We start from the raw sequence: 17435 nt of genomic DNA, 5'->3' as shown, positions 1-17435 counted from the left end.
CTTGATTTTTAGATTCACTTGTTGATAGATATGTATTTGTTGTCACTTTGTTGTTAATAATTTATATCTTTACCTTTTTCTTCCTCTTATTAGAGAATACCTTTCAGCATTTCATATAATATTGGTTTGGTGGTGATGAACTCCTTCAGCTTTTTCTTGTCTGTGAAGCTCTTTATCTGACCTTCAATTCTGAATAATAGCTTTGCTGGGAAGAGTAATCTTGGTTGTAGGTTCTTGCTATTCATCACTTTGTATATTTTTGCCACTCCTTTCTGACCTGCATAGTTTCTGTTGAGAAATAAGCTGACAGTTATATGGGTACTCCCCTGTAGGTAACTAACTGTTTTTCTCTTGCTGCTTTTAAGATTCTCTCTTTGTCTTTTGCTCTTGGCATTTTAATTATGATGTGTCTTGGTGTGGTCCTCTTTAGATTCCTCTTGTGTGGGGTTCTCTGCACTTCCTGGACTTGTAAGTCTATTTCTTTCACCAGGTAGGGGAAGTTTTCTGTCAATATTTCTTTTTTTTTTTTAATTAAATCTTTATTGTTCAGATTATTACATTTGTTCCTCTTTTTTTTCCCCCCCATAACTCCCCTCCTCCCAGTTCCCGCCCCACCCTCTGCCCTCACTCCCCACCCACTGTCCTCATCCATAGGTGCACGATTTTTGTCCAGTCTCTTCCCACATCTCCCACACCCCTTTCCCCCCCAAGAATAGTCAGTCCATTCCCTTTCTATGTCCCTGCTTCTATTATAATCAACAGTTCATTCTGTTCATCAGATTATTAATTCACTTAATTCTTAGATTCACTTGTTGATAGATGCATATTTGTTGTTCATAATGTGTATCTTTACCTTTTTCTTCCTCTTCCTCTTCTTAAAGGATACCTTTCAGCATTTCATATAATCCTGGTTTGGTGGTGATGAACTCCTTTAGCTTTTCCTTATCTGTGAAGCTCTTTATCTGACCTTCAATTCTGAATGATAGCTTTGCTGGATAAAGTAATCTTGGTTGTAGGTTCTTGGTATTCATCACTTTGAATATTTCTTGCCACTCCCTTCTGGCCTGCAAAGTTTCTGTTGAGAAATCAGCTGACAGTCGTATGGGTATTCCCTTGTAGGTAACTGAGTTTCTTTCTCTTGCTGTTTTTAAGATTCTCTCTTTATCTTTTGCTCTTGGCATTTTAATGATGATGTGTCTTGGTGTGGTCCTCTTTGGATTCCTTTTGTTTGGGGTTCTCCGCGCTTCTTGGACCTGTAAGTCCATTTCTTTCACCAGGTGGGGGAAGTTTTCTGTCATTATTTCTTCAAATAGGTTTTCAATATCTTGCTCTCTCTCATCTTCTGGCACCCCTATAATTCTGATGTTGGTACGCTTGAAGCTGTCCCAGAGGCTCCTTACACTATCCTCGCATTTTTGGATTCTTTTTTCATTTTGCTTTTCCGTTTGGATGTTTTTTGCTTCCTCGCATTTCAAATCATTGACTTGATTCTTGCGCTCCTCTGGTCTGCTGTCGGGGGTCTGTATAATATTCGTTATTTCAGTCCGTGTATGCTTAATTTCTCGTTGGTTCCCCAATATAAGATCGAGGGTCTTATTAGTTTTCGTGTAGATCTCATTAAGTTTATCGGCAGCTTCTAAACAGTTCTTGAGAGACCTTAAAAGTGTGGTTCTGAACTCTATATCTTCCATTGACAATTTTGTCCTGTTTCTTTGTCTCCGCATTTTGTTATGCTTCCTTGGTGTACCCCCTAGTGGTCTTTGTTCGAAGTCTTATAGTTAAATCTTGATTGTTGTAGCTAATTCCAGGGAGGGTTTGACCTCCAGGTCAAGTGGCTATGAGAATCAGCTGTGTCAGCAGTGAGAGAACTTCTGTCCTCTAGGGAGGTGCTAATCTAGCCTTTGCCTGAGGCTATCCGGCAAATGCCTCTGTGCAGGGCTTGGGCAGGGCGGGTCGCACAGGATCAACAGGGTGGGCCGGAGAGAGCAGTTATGGCGGCTCTCAGTCCTGTCCCCAGGGGCTCTGCCTCTCTGAGTCCCAGCACCCGTTGCAAAGCTGGGAGAGAAAGCTGCACTCGCTCTGACCGAAGCCAGACAGTCCCGCTTCTCCCGTTTGAGTCTGGGTCCCTAAAGACTCGCCTGTATCTGGAGCTCAGAGTCTGCGACTCCCTCCTGATTGAAAACAACAACCGCGCCCTCCGCCGCCAGCCCGCTCCGCGCACTCCGCACCTCAGAATTTGACTTCACCACTGTGCCTCCTCTGAGTGTCCGTGTGCGTTTCTCTTTCCTCCTAGTTGTAGGACTTCCACTCAGCCAGCGTTCCTGTGGTTCTGGGTGATGTCCGTTCCGTGTTTTAGTTTCACTTTTGAAGTAGTTATTCAAAGCAGCAAACTCCGGCGTTAACCTATGCTGCCATCTTGGTTCTCCTCAATAAAATATATGTGTCAATATTTCTTCAAATATGTTTTCAATATCTTGTTGTCTCTCTTTTTCTTGCACCTCCATGATTTGGATATTGGCACACTTGAAGTTGTCCCAGAGGCTCCTTACACTATCTTCATATTTTTGGATTATCTTTTCTTTTTGCTTTTTTGGTTGGGTGTTTTTTGCTTCTTCATATTTCAAATCTTTGACTTGATTCTTGGGATCTTCTAGTCTTCTATTGGATCTCTGTATATTATTCTTTATTTCAGTCAGTGTATGCTTAATTTCTGATTGGTCCTTTCTCATATCCTTGAGGATCTCACTAAATTTCTCAGAGGTTTCTAGAAGATTCTTGATTAACCTTATAACCATGGTTTTGAAATCTATATCCAGTATTTTGCTTTCATCCATTTCTTTCATTTGTGATTTGTTTCTTTGTCTCTACATTTTGGCTGTTTCCCTGTGTTTGTTTCTATGTACTGGGTAGCTGCTAAGTCTCCTTGAGTTGATAGAGTGGCCTTGTGTGGTTGGTGTCCTAGAGGGCCCAGTGGCTCAGCCTCCCCAGTCACCTGAGATGGACGCTCTTGGTGCACCCCTTTGTGGGCTGTTTGCACAGTTTTGTTGTACTTAACCTTGATTGCTGTTGGTATCACTGGGAGGAATTGACCTCTAGGCCAATTGGCTGTGCCTACACTGGAAGATCTGTTGTGCAGGACACACCCTCATGGGGCAGGACTTGCTTCAGTAGGGCTTTGGTGCTCACTGAGTCTGCCCCTTGAGTGTGTGTCTTATGGATGTGAAGAGTTGTACTCTGTTATCATCTCAAAGGAGGTGCAAGGTCAGCCACTGTCTGGGGCCACCCAGCAGGAGCTACAGAGATATCTGTAGATTCCTCCTCTATGTATGGTGTTTGGAAGTGCCCAGATGAGGCCCAGCTGTGAAGCAAGGCTGCTGCTGCTACCAGGTATTGGGCCTTCTTTTGGAATCTCTGGGGCTCTCTGACCCAGCTGCAGGTGAAAGGTCAGGCCATTCATATGCAAAAGCCAATGTGCATAGCTTGAGTGGGGTTGTAAATTGGGTGGGGCAGGGTCTCTGGGAATTACAAGGGTGGAGCAAACAGCAATGGCTTCACTGAACCAGAGAAGTGCCTGGTTCTCCGCATCACATCCTGCGCACCCATGTAGGAACAATGATTGCTTCAAGCACCTCTAAGAGTAAGCCGCCCTCACATTCCTGTCCCAATGCCAGACAGTCCAGTTTCTCCCCGTATGTGTCTGGGTCCTCCAGAGTCTCACCTGTAACTGGAATTCAGAGCAACCAGGAGCTTGTATCTCCCTCCCGGTTCAAAGAACAACACATCCAGGTGCCAGCATTTTCAGTGCTTCTGCACCTCTTACCAGTCTCAATGTGCTTTCTTCACCTCTCTAGTTGTAGAATTTCCACTCAGCCAGCTTTCCCATGGTTCTGGGTGGTAGTTGTTCTGCCATTTAGTTGTAATTTTGATGTGGTTGTGAGAGGCAGCAAGTATAGGTGATTACCTATGCTGCCATCTTAGTCAAGAAATTTGTTTATTATATATATATATATATATATATATATATATATATATATATATATGTGTGTGTGTGTGTGTGTGTATATATATATGTGTGTGTGTGTGTATATATGTGTGTATATATACTGTTGTGGACAATTTATTTAAAGAAGTAGTGCTGAATTGTTGAACCAGAACTACATTTTCAGTGTTGAGTAACTTAGTGCTCTTAATTTGTGGCTAGTTGAAAGATAGCTGTTAAACTGAAAGAATAAATGATGTGACTAATCTATATCTTTATATAAGTTAAATTCTAATGATATGTATTTACTAGAGGACTGTGCACAAAAATTCGTGCACTTGGCGGGGGGGGTCCCTCATCCCAGCCTATACCCTCTCACAATCTGGGACCCCTCGGGTAGGGTCCCTAGGCCTGGCCTGAGATCAGGGCCTATCAGGGCTTTCCTTCCCCGGCTGCTGGCAGCTGGCCCCGCCCCCGCTGTTGCCACTGTTTACAGTCTGTACAGTGCTGCTCCCCCTCTCTGCCACCGGTTGCCTGCCTCTGCAGGTGACAGGAATGGGGTGTAATTACTTGGCTGGCCTGGGTCTCCCTCTGTGGGGCAATTGATGGCGGGGCCCCCAGATTGATCACCCTGCAGAGACAGGCCCCGACCGCATGCTGCAGTGCCACCAGCCAGGTAGCCTGGGCCTCCCTCTTTTTTATTTTTTTAAGTAAGAGTAATGTTTACTGAGCAATACAGAACTGAGTACTATGAAGGGTTTACCAGGATGAAAATGCACCATGCCCCCGCCCGTGCCACCCCCAACACCCAGAGACTACAGTACTTAGAAGTTACACTCAACGGCCATGACTGCTGAATATCTGTTTGTAATAAACAAACCATAGCATATTTATACTGTATCACATTGGGTGATTATAGAAATCCATTTATATATTGCTTGTATAAAATCTTTATTTTGTAAAAAATATTTTTATAAAAGAAAGTATGAAAAACATGTGCAGTTGAAAGCCCTGCCAGGATAGCCAGTCTGTAAACATTCAGTGAGTATGTGCTTTGGAAGGGCGCCTGTGCTTCGTGCCCATAGCAACTCCAGCAGGGCCGGCGAGGGTGCGCCCCAGCTGCCACTCAGGGCAGAATTGAGCTGAACCATGGTGGGTGGGTACAGCAGGGCCTGGCACTGTGTCCTTCTCCAGCCTTGCATCAGGATCAGGGTCAGGGTCAGGGTCAGGGTCAGGGCTGGGGGCAGGCAGATTGTAGTTTCACTCTGAGTTCCATACTCGGCCTAATTTTGGTTGCAACTCATGCCTACGATAGTAGTAATTGACCAGAAATGATACCCTGCATCTCTTATGAAGCAGAAATGTCTGTCAGATACCAGGGAAAGAAGTAATATGTAAAATGTGAGCGTTTTAATAGGTTTGATATTCAGGGTAATAAGTTTGATACCATATTTACAAAAGCATGGAGAAGGAGCGAGGGGAGCAAAAAAAAAAAAAAAAGAAAGAAAGAAAGAAAGAAAGAAAGAAGAGGTTCAAATTTTCCTGGGAAAAAATCATTAAAAACTTATAGACATCTTCTGTAGGCAGTAGGGACATATATAAGTTTTCTACTTGAGAAACAAATTGACTAGATAAAGAATGGAAGTCAATTTCTCACAAAGAAGTCTGTGTACCCTTTCCAACTATTTATTTTTTGTCCAGGAAATGACTACATAATATAAATTTCAATCTAGCATCCCTAACTATATTTAAGTTTACTAGAATCTTTAAATAATTATTTATCAACCCTATCTACCTAAATATAAGTAGAATGACAAGGTATCCTAGGAAATATATTTCCTCTGTAAAGTATATCCAAATAAAATTCCCAACATTTGATAACATTATGGTCCCTTACAGCAATTTTGTGCCATCTTTCTAAATCATGCTAAGTTTAACTCATCTATATATATAAAAGCCTAATATGCAAAGTGTTCCCTTGGGAGTTCGACCAACTGGGAGTTCGACAGCTCACTATGGTGTGTGCTGACCACCAGGGGGCAGCATGGAATGAAGGGAGGCCCCAGCCGGCAGCCGCTAACCTCTAGGGACCCTTCCCATGCACAAATTTTGTGCACTGGGCCTCTAGTTTTTTTATAAAATGCCACACTTATCTGAACAAATTCTCTTTATTTCCCAGATAAAATGGAATAAAAGGTTCATATATTTTTCTATTAAAGATAGTAGTTGGCTCTTCTGTGCCTCAGAAAGGATGTACTAGAACTGTCTAATCTTGGCAATGTTGCAAATCAGCAGCTATAAAAACACATCACAGCAATAAGTTTTAAAAGAAAAGAAGTGACATATTATCTGGCCCTGCATACTCCAATATGGCTAAAATTTCTCTCATAAAATGTGGCATAACAGGTTAAAAATAAAAATAGCCTAATAGAATAATCTTGCATGTCATAATTTATACTATTGTTTCAGAAGAGAGCTATATATCCTATACTAATAAAAGAGAAAAATGGTAATTGGCGTACGACCGATACCTTTTTCATTGGCTAATCAGTGAGATATGCAAATTAACTGCCAACTAAGATGGCAGTTAACCGCCAAAAAAGATGGCGGCTAATTTGCATATTGCAGGCAGGATGGTACAGCGCCATCAGAGAGCGGGTTGGGGGTGTGAGTGCCAGCAGTCGCCCGAGACCTGATCCCGCCGGTAGACCCGGATGCGGGGCCGGCAGGGTGGCTGCAGCATCCGCCCGTCAAACCGGGACGCGAGCCGGCGGGGAGGCTGTGGCGTCTGCCTGCACTCACGCCCTCAACCCGGGAGAGCGGGCGGGTTGGGGGCGTGAGTGCCGGTGGTCGCCCGGGACCCGATCACGCGGGCCAGCAGGGAGACTCACCCCCAACCCACTCTCCCGCCCAGCAGGGGACCCTCATTTCCCCCCCATCACTGGTTCTGCCCCAAGCCCAGGCCTGATGCCTCTGTCAGAGGCGTCAGGCCTGGGCTGGGGTCAACGCTTCAGGGCTCCCAGTATGTGAGAGGGGGCAGGCTGGGCTGAGGGACACTCCCCCCTCACACACACCCAGTGCACGAATTTCGTTCACCGGGCCCCTAGTATAATTATATATAGTATATAAAATATAAAATATAAACATTATATAATAATATAATATATGACATATAACATATGATGTATAACATATAGCATACAACATATAATGCATAATATATAATAGCCTATATAATAAAAGCCTAATAGCAAGTTGCCGCCCTTGGAAGTTCGACTGACAAGGAGTTTGACTGCTCGCTATGATGTGCGCTGACCACTGCGGGGGCACAGAACAAAGGGAGGCCTGGCCGGCAGCTGGCAGCTGGGAGAAGGAAGGTCCCGTTTGGCCCTGATCACTGGCCAGGCCTAGGGACCCTACCTATGCACAAATTTCATGCACTGGGCCTCTAGTCTATCTATAATAATAAAAGGGTAATATGCTAATTAGACTGGGAGAACTTCTGGGAGACCTTCCAGACATCCTTCTAGACAAAGCCATGGTGGCGAGGCAGAGGCAGAAGCGGTTAGGGGCGATCAGGCTGGCAGGGAGGGCAGTTGGGAGCAAGCAGGCTGGCAGGGGAGGGCAGTTGGGGGCAAGCAAGCTGGCAGGGGCGGCAGTTGGGGGTGAGCAGGCTGGCAGGGGGTGGCAGTTGGGGGTGAGTAGGCCAGCAGGGAAGGCAGTTGGGGGTAATCGGGCTGGCATGGGGGGCAGTTGTGTTCGAGCAGGCCAACATGCAAAGTGGTTAGTGGTGATTAGGCAGGCAGGCGGGTGAGTGGTTAGGTGCCAGCAGTCCCCAATTGCAATGGGATCGGGCCTAAACTGGCAGACAGACATCCCCCGATGGGTTCCAGATTGGAGAGGGTGCAGGTCAGGCCAAGGGACAGCCCCCATTCATGAATTTTGTGCACTGGGCTACTAGTCTATAATAATAAAAGCATAATATGCTAATTAGACCAGACGTCCTTCTGGACATCCTTCTAGATGACCTTCTGGGTGAAGCTGGGGATGCAAGGGAAGCCTGGGTTCTGGGTGCTAGAAGGAAGCTGGTGCCAGCAGCCAGGGGAAGGAAGGCCTACTCTTGCACGGATTTTGTGCATTGGGCCTCTAATCTACACTAATAAAAGAGAAACATGCAAATTAACCATCACTCTGCCACTCCGTTACACCCACAAGCCATGCCCACCAGCCAATCAGGAACAAATATGCAAATTAACCCAACTAAGATGGCAGCGTCCACAGAGCTGGAGAGAGTAGAAGGCTTGGGTTGCCCCTGGCGATGGAGGAAGCCAAGCTTCCTGCCTGCCCTGACCAGCCCTGGGCTCCGCTCAAGGCTACAAAGTTTCAATTATAGAAGATAAATAAATCCCAGATACCTGCCTCCAGCCAGCCATGGCCTCCTCTTAAGGAGGCACTGAAAAAAAGGAGAGGCTGGGAGTTTGGGTTGCTGGGGGCATGGTCAGCCTGAAAATGGCCATGAGCTTCTCACCCGGGCTGGTCAAGCTCCCCAGCGGGACCCCCACCCTGATCCGGGACACCCTTCTGAACAAACCAGCCAGCCCCCACCCATGCACCAAGCCTCTATCTTATATAATTAAAGCAAATTGACCCTAACAGCAAAATGACTGGTCACTATGACACACACTGACCACCAGGGAGCAGACACTTAATGCAGGAGCTGCCCCCTGGTGGTGAGTGCACTCCCACAGGGGGAGCTCTGCTCAGCCACAAGCCAGGCTGATGGCTGCCAGTACAGCAGTGGTGGTGGGAGCCTCTCCCGCCTCCTCAGCAGCACTAAGGATGTCTGACTGCAACTTAGGTCTGCTCCCCGCTGGCAAGTGGATATCCCCCGAGGACTCCCAGGCTGCCAGAGGGATGTCTGACTGCCAGCTTAGGCCAGATCCCCCAGAGAGCAGGCCTAAGCCAGCAGGTGGGCATGCCCCAGAGGGGTCCCAGGCTGCAAGAGGGCACAGGCCGGGTTTAGGGACTCACCCCAAGTGCACAAATTTTTGTGCACCAGGCCTCTAGTATATATATAAAAGCCTAAGCAACTGTCCAAACATCCGACCAGTAGCTATGATGCACAATGACCACCAGAGGGCAGATGCTCAATGCAGGAGCTGCCAATCTGTGGTTACTTGGCAGCTGCAGTTCTTGGGTGACACACCTGGAACCAGAGAGCAGGAAGCCCGATTCTGGGGTGTGTCATCCGAGAACCGCCTTCTCACAATCCAGGACCCCTTTGGGTATGTTGGGGATCTGGTTTTGGTCAGATTCCCGCAGGCCAGGCTGAGGGACCCCACTAGTGCACAAATCCGTGCATGGGGCCTCTAGTATAATATATAAATATCATATGTAATAGGTAGTAGGTAATAGGTAATAGGTAATATATTTCTGTCCATTTGCAAAAGGCATTTTGGCAATGCAAGCCTTGTCATCAGAATCATGCTAAAGGATAAAAATGCTTTCATTTTTTATTTGGTGAAAGACAAGCACATTTTGTCAATCACTCTTTACTGTTCAGTAATGTAGACCTCCTTTCAATGCACACATTGCTCAGGTTAAATGTCCATGTGCTTTCATTAAGTAGTTGCACTAAATCACGTTTTAAATGTTCTTTAGATGACTTCTAAGAGTATATTTCCTGCTCAATATAACATGCTATATTGCATAAAATATCTTTGTGATAATAATGGCATGTAATAGGAAGTAGCATATACAATCTAGTACATATATCAAAATGTAGGGCAAAAGTAAGTTTAAAATTATATGTGAAAAAAAGAATTTATCCTCTTTTTAAAATATTTTTTTTATTGATTTCAGAGTAGAAGGGAGAGGGAGAGAGAGATAGAACTGTTAATAATGAGAGAGAATCATTGATCAGCTGCCTCCTGCACGCACCACCCCTGGGGATTGAGTTTGCAACCTAGGCATGTGCCCAGACTGGGAATTGAACTATAACCTCCTAGCTCATAGGTCAATGCTCAACCACTGAACCACACTGAATAAGCAACATAATTTATTCTTGTATATTATTTGTTAGTTATTATGTTATTTTCCATACAAACAACTATAAACTTACTTTTGCCACACACTGTTAATGAGTAGATGTAACAAATGAGTAGATGTATAATATGTCAGTACTTATTTTGATTAAAAAAATACTAGGAAATGAATAAATCTGATGTATTTAACAAGGTAGCATTTTTAATGGAAAACACAAAAACCTAAACAAATTGTGTTGTGAACCCTTAGTGGGGGGGGGGGATAAAAAAAGAGAGACACCTACTAAGAAGGGCTCCTAGTGACTAACTAGGCTCAAAAAAGTAAGCAGAGCGCTGGCCAGTATGGCTCAGTTGGTTGGAGCATCATGCTGTGGAACAAAATGTTATGAGATCGATTCCTGTTCTGGGCATGTACCTAGGTTGGGGGTTTGATGTCTGGTCAGAGCACATACAGGAACCAACAGATGTTTCTCTCTAATGTCGATGTTTCTCTCTCTCTTCTTTACCCTCTCTCTAAAATCAATAAACATTTCCTTGGGTGAGGATTAAAAACAATAGGTAAACAAAAAATCAAAACAGAAGCAATAGCTCAAGAGTTAGAATGGAAATCAGAATGAGGAGTAATCATAAAGCTACAAAAATAAGATTGTATTGAGGGAGAAAATTTTCACTTAAAAGGCTAATTCAAATGTAGTATGAATGGGAACAAAAGCGTGTATAGGATTTAGAAGCAAGGTAGTATTGTGAATCTTGAGAGCAGCTTTAGTGGAATGTTTGCAAACATATGGCAGTGCATTAAGGAAGCAGTAAAAATGAAATAAATAATGCAGATAATGTGAACAACCACACAATCATTCCATTATGTCTGGCTGAATTTAGGAATGCTGGAATGCAAATCAGGTTAAACATCGATTTTCAACCAGTGTGCTGCAAGGATTTTTGAAATGCAATATAGCAGTTTAGTCAGGGGCACTGACCTCTAGATTTTCCCTTAGATTGTCAAATTAAAAAACAATTGACAACAGCCAACACAACAATAGCTGTCTGGCCTGAATGAATCAAAATTATACCTTTTTTTTTGTCGAATCTGCAAAAAAATCTATTTTTTGGTGTGCCTCAGAATTTCATTAACTAGTTTTTGTGTACCATGAGATGAAAAAAAAAGTTGAAAAATGCTGAGGTAATGTAATCAGGCAAGGAGAGGGTCAAATGTAGATTAGCAACCCCAAAAAGAATGGGAGTGTGTCAGAGACATTTGATTACTAAACATGGAACTGCGTTCATTTAGAGTGCTTTAAGTTCTGGTGACTATGCTATTTTATGAGAAGCTGCAAAGCATAGTGGGTAAGAGTAAGGACACTGAAGCCAGAGAGCCAAGGTTAACAATCCCATATGGCCACAAGCAGCCTGGCCACTTCAAACAAGTTACTTAGCCTTCTTGTGTAGCAATTTTATTTTTTTCTGTGAAATGAAGTTGAAAATAATATTACTAAATTTATTTGTATTGCTGTGGGATTTGTTGAAAGTTTATATGTAGGCATTGCCAATAAAGAGGTGAATGATACTCATATCACAATAACTATATGACAAAAAACAGAAAACCTAAACCTCAATTGTGCGATGAAGCACAGAAAAATGAATGCTCACTTACTGAGGATAAGTGAATAGGCAAAATTTGGACTTCAATGAGGGAAAATGTAATGCTCAGCCATTGAGCTTTTAAACTAAAGTTTCTTATACTAAACCTCTAATTGGAAAGATGAGTTCCAGAATGTGGAATAGGTTTGAAATATATATATGGATTTTAGTGGACTAATTGCAAAAAGCCAGAAAACTCTTTATAACATGTTCTCAGGATCATAAGGGGTAAGACTAACATTTATCAAGCCCTTGATGTACACTAGTCATTGTTAAAAGTGCTCTATGTACTTCCTCTCATTTAGTTCTCACTGACATCATGGGAATTATTTTTTAAAAATTATATAGAAACTTGAATTAAACCAGAAAAATATTGACAGTGACAATATAATAATCATTATACTCTTTCAGAAATCAGTCATTGGATGTGAGCTGGCCAGGAAAGGAGTGAATATGATAATATAATAATTTAAATTAATAAAATTTGAATTTAGATATATATTTGTCTAATTTCAAACCCTGTATTATTGTATGTTGTGTTGTGAACGTGTTAATATAACTGTAGGCACCCTCAATTAACTAGAAAGAGGAACAGATTTAAAAAGAGAGAGCAAGCGGTAAGGAAGCAGATAAATAAGGGATAAACAGGAGCATTATTTTATTGACCCCTCAAAAATAATTAATTTACATACATAAAGTCATATGTAGAGATGTTATAGTCTCAGTTATGAGAAATTAAAATAAGGTTTGCATATTTTCTGGTTTGTTTTTCTTCATTTTCATTAAATGTTAATAAATTATGTACAGTTTACATGCTTATCTCAAAATTCCTTCTACCTTTTCTCACTGGAAAGAAATAGTGGGACATTTCTACTGGCTTAGACTTCCCCATACAGAAGGTAGGATTGTGTAGGGATCTTTGTAGAGGGTGATTTCCAAGTGCTTGTGTATGTGTCCCATATGAGTGGACCTTGATAACTGCCATTATTTCAGCTTTTTATCCTGAGCAGTTGCAGCTTTGTAGCAAAAGCTAGTGTCACTTCTTCACTGGGTAACTCAGAGCTACCAGGCTCTGCTGGGCTGTGCAGGCCACCTGGTCTCCTGCACTCCTATTGCTTTCTACTGTACATGATTACCCTCCAGCTCTGCTGCGCAGTACAGTTCCCACTGGGATGCTCCCACATTCCATTAAAGGCCATTGTGAGGGGATGGGGTGGATACCCCTGTAAGTACCTTCATATTGGGCTTTATTGCAGGATTTTGAAAATAGGAAATCATGTGCCCCCATTTTTTATGTATTATTTATAGCACTCTCTTGCCCTAATACCTGAATGGACACCTAAGGTCTTGACCCTGAAAATGACTGGTGTGACAGATGATATGCTCTATGACAAATTGTAACTCCCAATAGTGGTTCACATTGGGTTAGGTCTATTATGCCTGGGTCTTGCCCTCAGAATGATGTTTCTCCTCAGCCTTTCTGTAAAAAGGTCTGAGCCAGATAGATATAGCAAGAAGTGTGTCTGAATCCAATGTCTGATAGGTCTGTGTTCCTGTATGTGCATATGTATACACTACTAGAGTCATCTGTCTTGTGATACCCTATTGATGTGAATAAAGAGATGCCTTATTGTAGCTAAATTATAGGAATTCAACACTGCTATAAGCATTTACCAGTCAAAAGTAATTTAAATTCCCCTTGATTCAGAATTGAGATTACAGTTAGGAGGTAATGGTCTCCATAATGCCGTAGTGTAGTCACAGACATCACTCCAGAATGTGGCTGATATCTTGGCTCCATCTACAGCTGCATTGCAATTTGGTTGCTCTAAATAACCATCCCCCACTGCTACAAGCAACAGTGTGTCATGGGAAGTGAATTAATACACAAGTCATTTCCTTATATCAACACATCTTTAATGTGACTCATCAGAAGAAATTCCTAATCTTAATTGAGATCTTACTGAGGAAGAACTTGACCTACCTTAATATGAGAATATTCCTAAAGATTTCATAAATGACATATGTGCTAGCAATATAAAGTAGAAGTGCTAACTGAATTGCTTATAAAAGCTGCATTTTAATTTATTTTAGGAGAAACACTTCAATCAAGGTTTAATTTGTAAGAGTTTCTCATGAAAGTCACTAAATGAATAATTTATTTTTTAGCCTACTCCTGAAATTTCAAATTGTTATTGTAATTTGTAAAATATTGACATTTACCCATCTTTTTTTGTGTTCAAGCCTGAGTTCAAATACTTATAGTTGAGTTCAAATACTTATATTTGGCTATTAATTTATCATCCATTTAAACATGAAGGCCTTAGTTAAAATTTAAAATGTTATACCTTTATTACCCTTCATTTTTTCATATCATAAAATCAACTAATGCCATCATTATTATATGCAAAGTAACATAGTAGCAATATATATTGGTCCATGCTAATATAATCTTGATAATTTATTAGCTAAAATGCTTCAAATTATGCTAAAACTAATTTAATTTTAACTTTATTTGTGTATTTTAAATGGAGATAATTGTGTAAAAACAATGTATATATTAAGTTCTTCATTGAGATTCAATGGATAGCATCTTCTTACATAGGGTCTGAAAAAATTTAAAACAATTCAAAGGAATGGTAGAAGATATATTCAATGTTATTCAAACTAAATCTTAGGTTGGGTGAAGTAGCAGTTCTAACATTGAACTCCAGAAATAAGCTGATATACACCCCCAGTTAAAGGCAGCACTAATTAGGGCAGGCCTCTCAATTATGAACAAGAGACTGAGAGACGAAGAAGCAGCTCTATAAGTTAAGTACAGTGATTTTTTTTTTCAGATTTAATAACTAGGGATGTTATTCTACTGCGGAATGAATAAAAAAGTTAAAAGGTGTCATAATTGTGCTTAAAGAAAGTACCTCATCTTGCTAACCTAGGGTAGAAAAGGGAAATTATTCCAAAAATTTGGTTTCTAAGTCATGTTTTTCTTTTTTAACAAAATAAAAAATCACAATAAAGAATCACAACATTCACATAGGGAAGTTTCTTTCTTTACTATTTCACATACAAATTACATGTAATATTACTGAAATTCTTTGAAAAAACTGATCAATTAATCATTATCAAAATCTCTTCATATCTGCCTATATCTTAATTTGTTATAAAAGCACAACTTTAATAATTATCATGTTATTCAGAACCAACATTTTTTTGAAAACTCCAGTAACTTACAGATTGAAACTAGAATAACTGCAATGGGGATGCATTAACACCCATCTCACTGAATGATTTTTGAGATGGGATACAGTTCATCCATATAAAATACTTAAACAATGTCAGCTACATAGAAAGTGCTCTTTAAATATATTCTATAATTGTTATAAAGATCATAATAGTTAATAATGGTATTGCATTTGGGATCTATTATTTAAAAAAGAGAATACAGACCATGTTAATATGACAGCACTAAAGAGCACGAAAACATTTTCTTGTTATTCTGTGAACTCTTAATTACTCATTGAAAATAGAGAATTATTTAGGAGGTATTTATATATTTTTTAAAAAATATAGTCTTGCAAGTGTATTCATTTGTTCTTTATGTCATAAAACTCAGAATATTTGGCAAAACCTTTTATTAACTATCTTCTTCAAGAGACCATAAGCTCCGTGAAAACAGACCTTGTTCATCCCTATGACCCAGCGTTATGCAGTGCAGGGCAACAGGATGTACCTTATGGTTACTTGTTGAATAAGTGTTTTACTGAAAATAATAATAAAATATTTTTTTTAGGTAAATTAAGACCAATATGTTACCTAAAACAAGGTGTAATCCTTTTGCTGATCTTATACATGTATGTAATCTTTGGAATGTAGGTGTCTGGGTTAGAAATGCAGATATACGTAAGAGCATGGCCAGCCAGAGGGGCCTGAGTCCTTGACTAAAACTCCTTCCAGAGACTACCATGTACTGGCTGTGCACCAACTCTGGTGTGGAGAGGACAGGTCTTCCCCCAGGAGGCCTGCCTTTTTAATTGCCTAAAAAATCACACATAGGTTTTTCACTGAGAGCTGGAATTCTCACTCACCAGGGCTGTGTTGCTTTTGCATTCTCGTAATTATTAATAATGCTGATTTTCTTCTTTATATATTCACTAGAGGCCTGGTGCACAAAAATTTGTGCACTCGGGGGGGAAGGGGGTTCCTCAGCCCAGCCTGTGCCTCTCGCAGTCTGGGACCCCTCGGGAGATAACGACCTGCTGGCTTAGGCCTGCTCCCAGTGGCAGAGGGCAGGCCCAATCCCTAGGTGCAGCCCCTGGTTGGGCTCAGAGCAGGGCCGATTGGGGAGTTGGGGTGCCGCCCCCTGTCATGCACAGACCAGGGCGGATTGGGAGGTTGCGATGCCACCCTAGTCACCCTCAGGGTAGGGCTGATTGGGGGCTTGGGGCACCACCCCCTGTCAAACTCAAGGCAGGGTCGATAGGGAGGTTGCAGCGCCACCCCCTGTCACGCACAGAGCAGGGTCGATCAAGGAGTTGGGGAGCTCCCCCCTGTCACGCACAGGGCAGGGCCCATCAGCGGGTTGGGCAGCTCCCCCCTGTCACGCACAGAGCAGGGCCCATCAGGGGGTTGGGGAGCTCCCCACTGTCAATCACAGAGCAGGGCCGATAAGGGGGTTGGGGTACCGCCACTGTCACACTCAGGTCAGGGCCGATGGGGAGGTTATGGCTCTACCCCATCACACACAGAGCCAGGCCCGTGGGGGGAGTGGGGTTGGGGCACCACCCTCTATCACCCACAGAGCAGGGCCGATCAGGGGGTTGGGGCGCCACCACTCTCACACTCAGGGCAGGGCCGATGGGGAGGTTATGGTTCCACCCTGTCACACACAGAGCAGGGCCAATCAGGGGGTTGGGGTGCCGCAGCCTGTCACACACAGAGACGCAGGGCGATCAGGGGGTTGGGGCGCCTTCCCCTGTCATGAACAGAGCAGGGCGGATAGAGAGGTTGTAGCCCTGCCCCCTGTCACACACAGAGCTGCAGGGCCATCAGGGGGTTTGGGCGCTGCCCCTTGTCATGCTGATCCCGGTGCTGGGAGGCATATTATCCTTTTACTATATAGGATAGAGGCCTGGTGCATGGGTGGGGCTGGCTGGTTTGCCCTGAAGGGTGTCCTGGATCAGGGTGGGGGTCCCCACTGGGGTGCCTGGCCAGTCTGGGTGAGGGGCTGAGGGCTGTTTTCAGGCTGACTGAAGCTCCCAACTGCTCCTTTTTTTCTTTTTTTCTTTTTTTTATTCTGGGCCAGCTTTAGCTCTTAGGCTCCAGCTCTGAGGCCTCTGCTGCTGAAAGAAGGTATCTGGTTTGTTTGCGTTCTATAATCGAAACTCTGTATCAACTCCATCTCTGAGATGCCGGGCTAGCTGAAAGCAGGTTTCCGGGGTTTTGTTTAGCTTCTATATTTGTTACAATGTTTCTTAAACTGCAAGCTCAGAGGCCGGCAAGGCAGGCAGGGAACGTTGGAGTCCTCCGTCACTGAAGCAAGCAAGCCCCATGTTAGTTTCAAGCTGCCTGGCTGCCGGCTGCCATATTGGCTGGCAGTTAATTTGCATATCGTGTTGATTAGCCAATGGGAAGGGTAGCAGTTGTACGCCAATTACCATGTTTCTCTTTTATTAGATAGGATGCTTAAATGTATAACTTCCTCATTGAAGTTATTAATTAAAATATTTTGCTTATTTTGTCAACTACTCATTATTGATTTATTAGAGGCCTGG

The sequence above is a fragment of the Myotis daubentonii genome, chromosome 1 (assembly GCF_963259705.1).
Source record: "Myotis daubentonii chromosome 1, mMyoDau2.1, whole genome shotgun sequence".
Taxonomy (NCBI): Eukaryota; Metazoa; Chordata; class Mammalia; order Chiroptera; family Vespertilionidae; genus Myotis; species Myotis daubentonii.
This window is presented reverse-complemented; position numbering follows the sequence as displayed.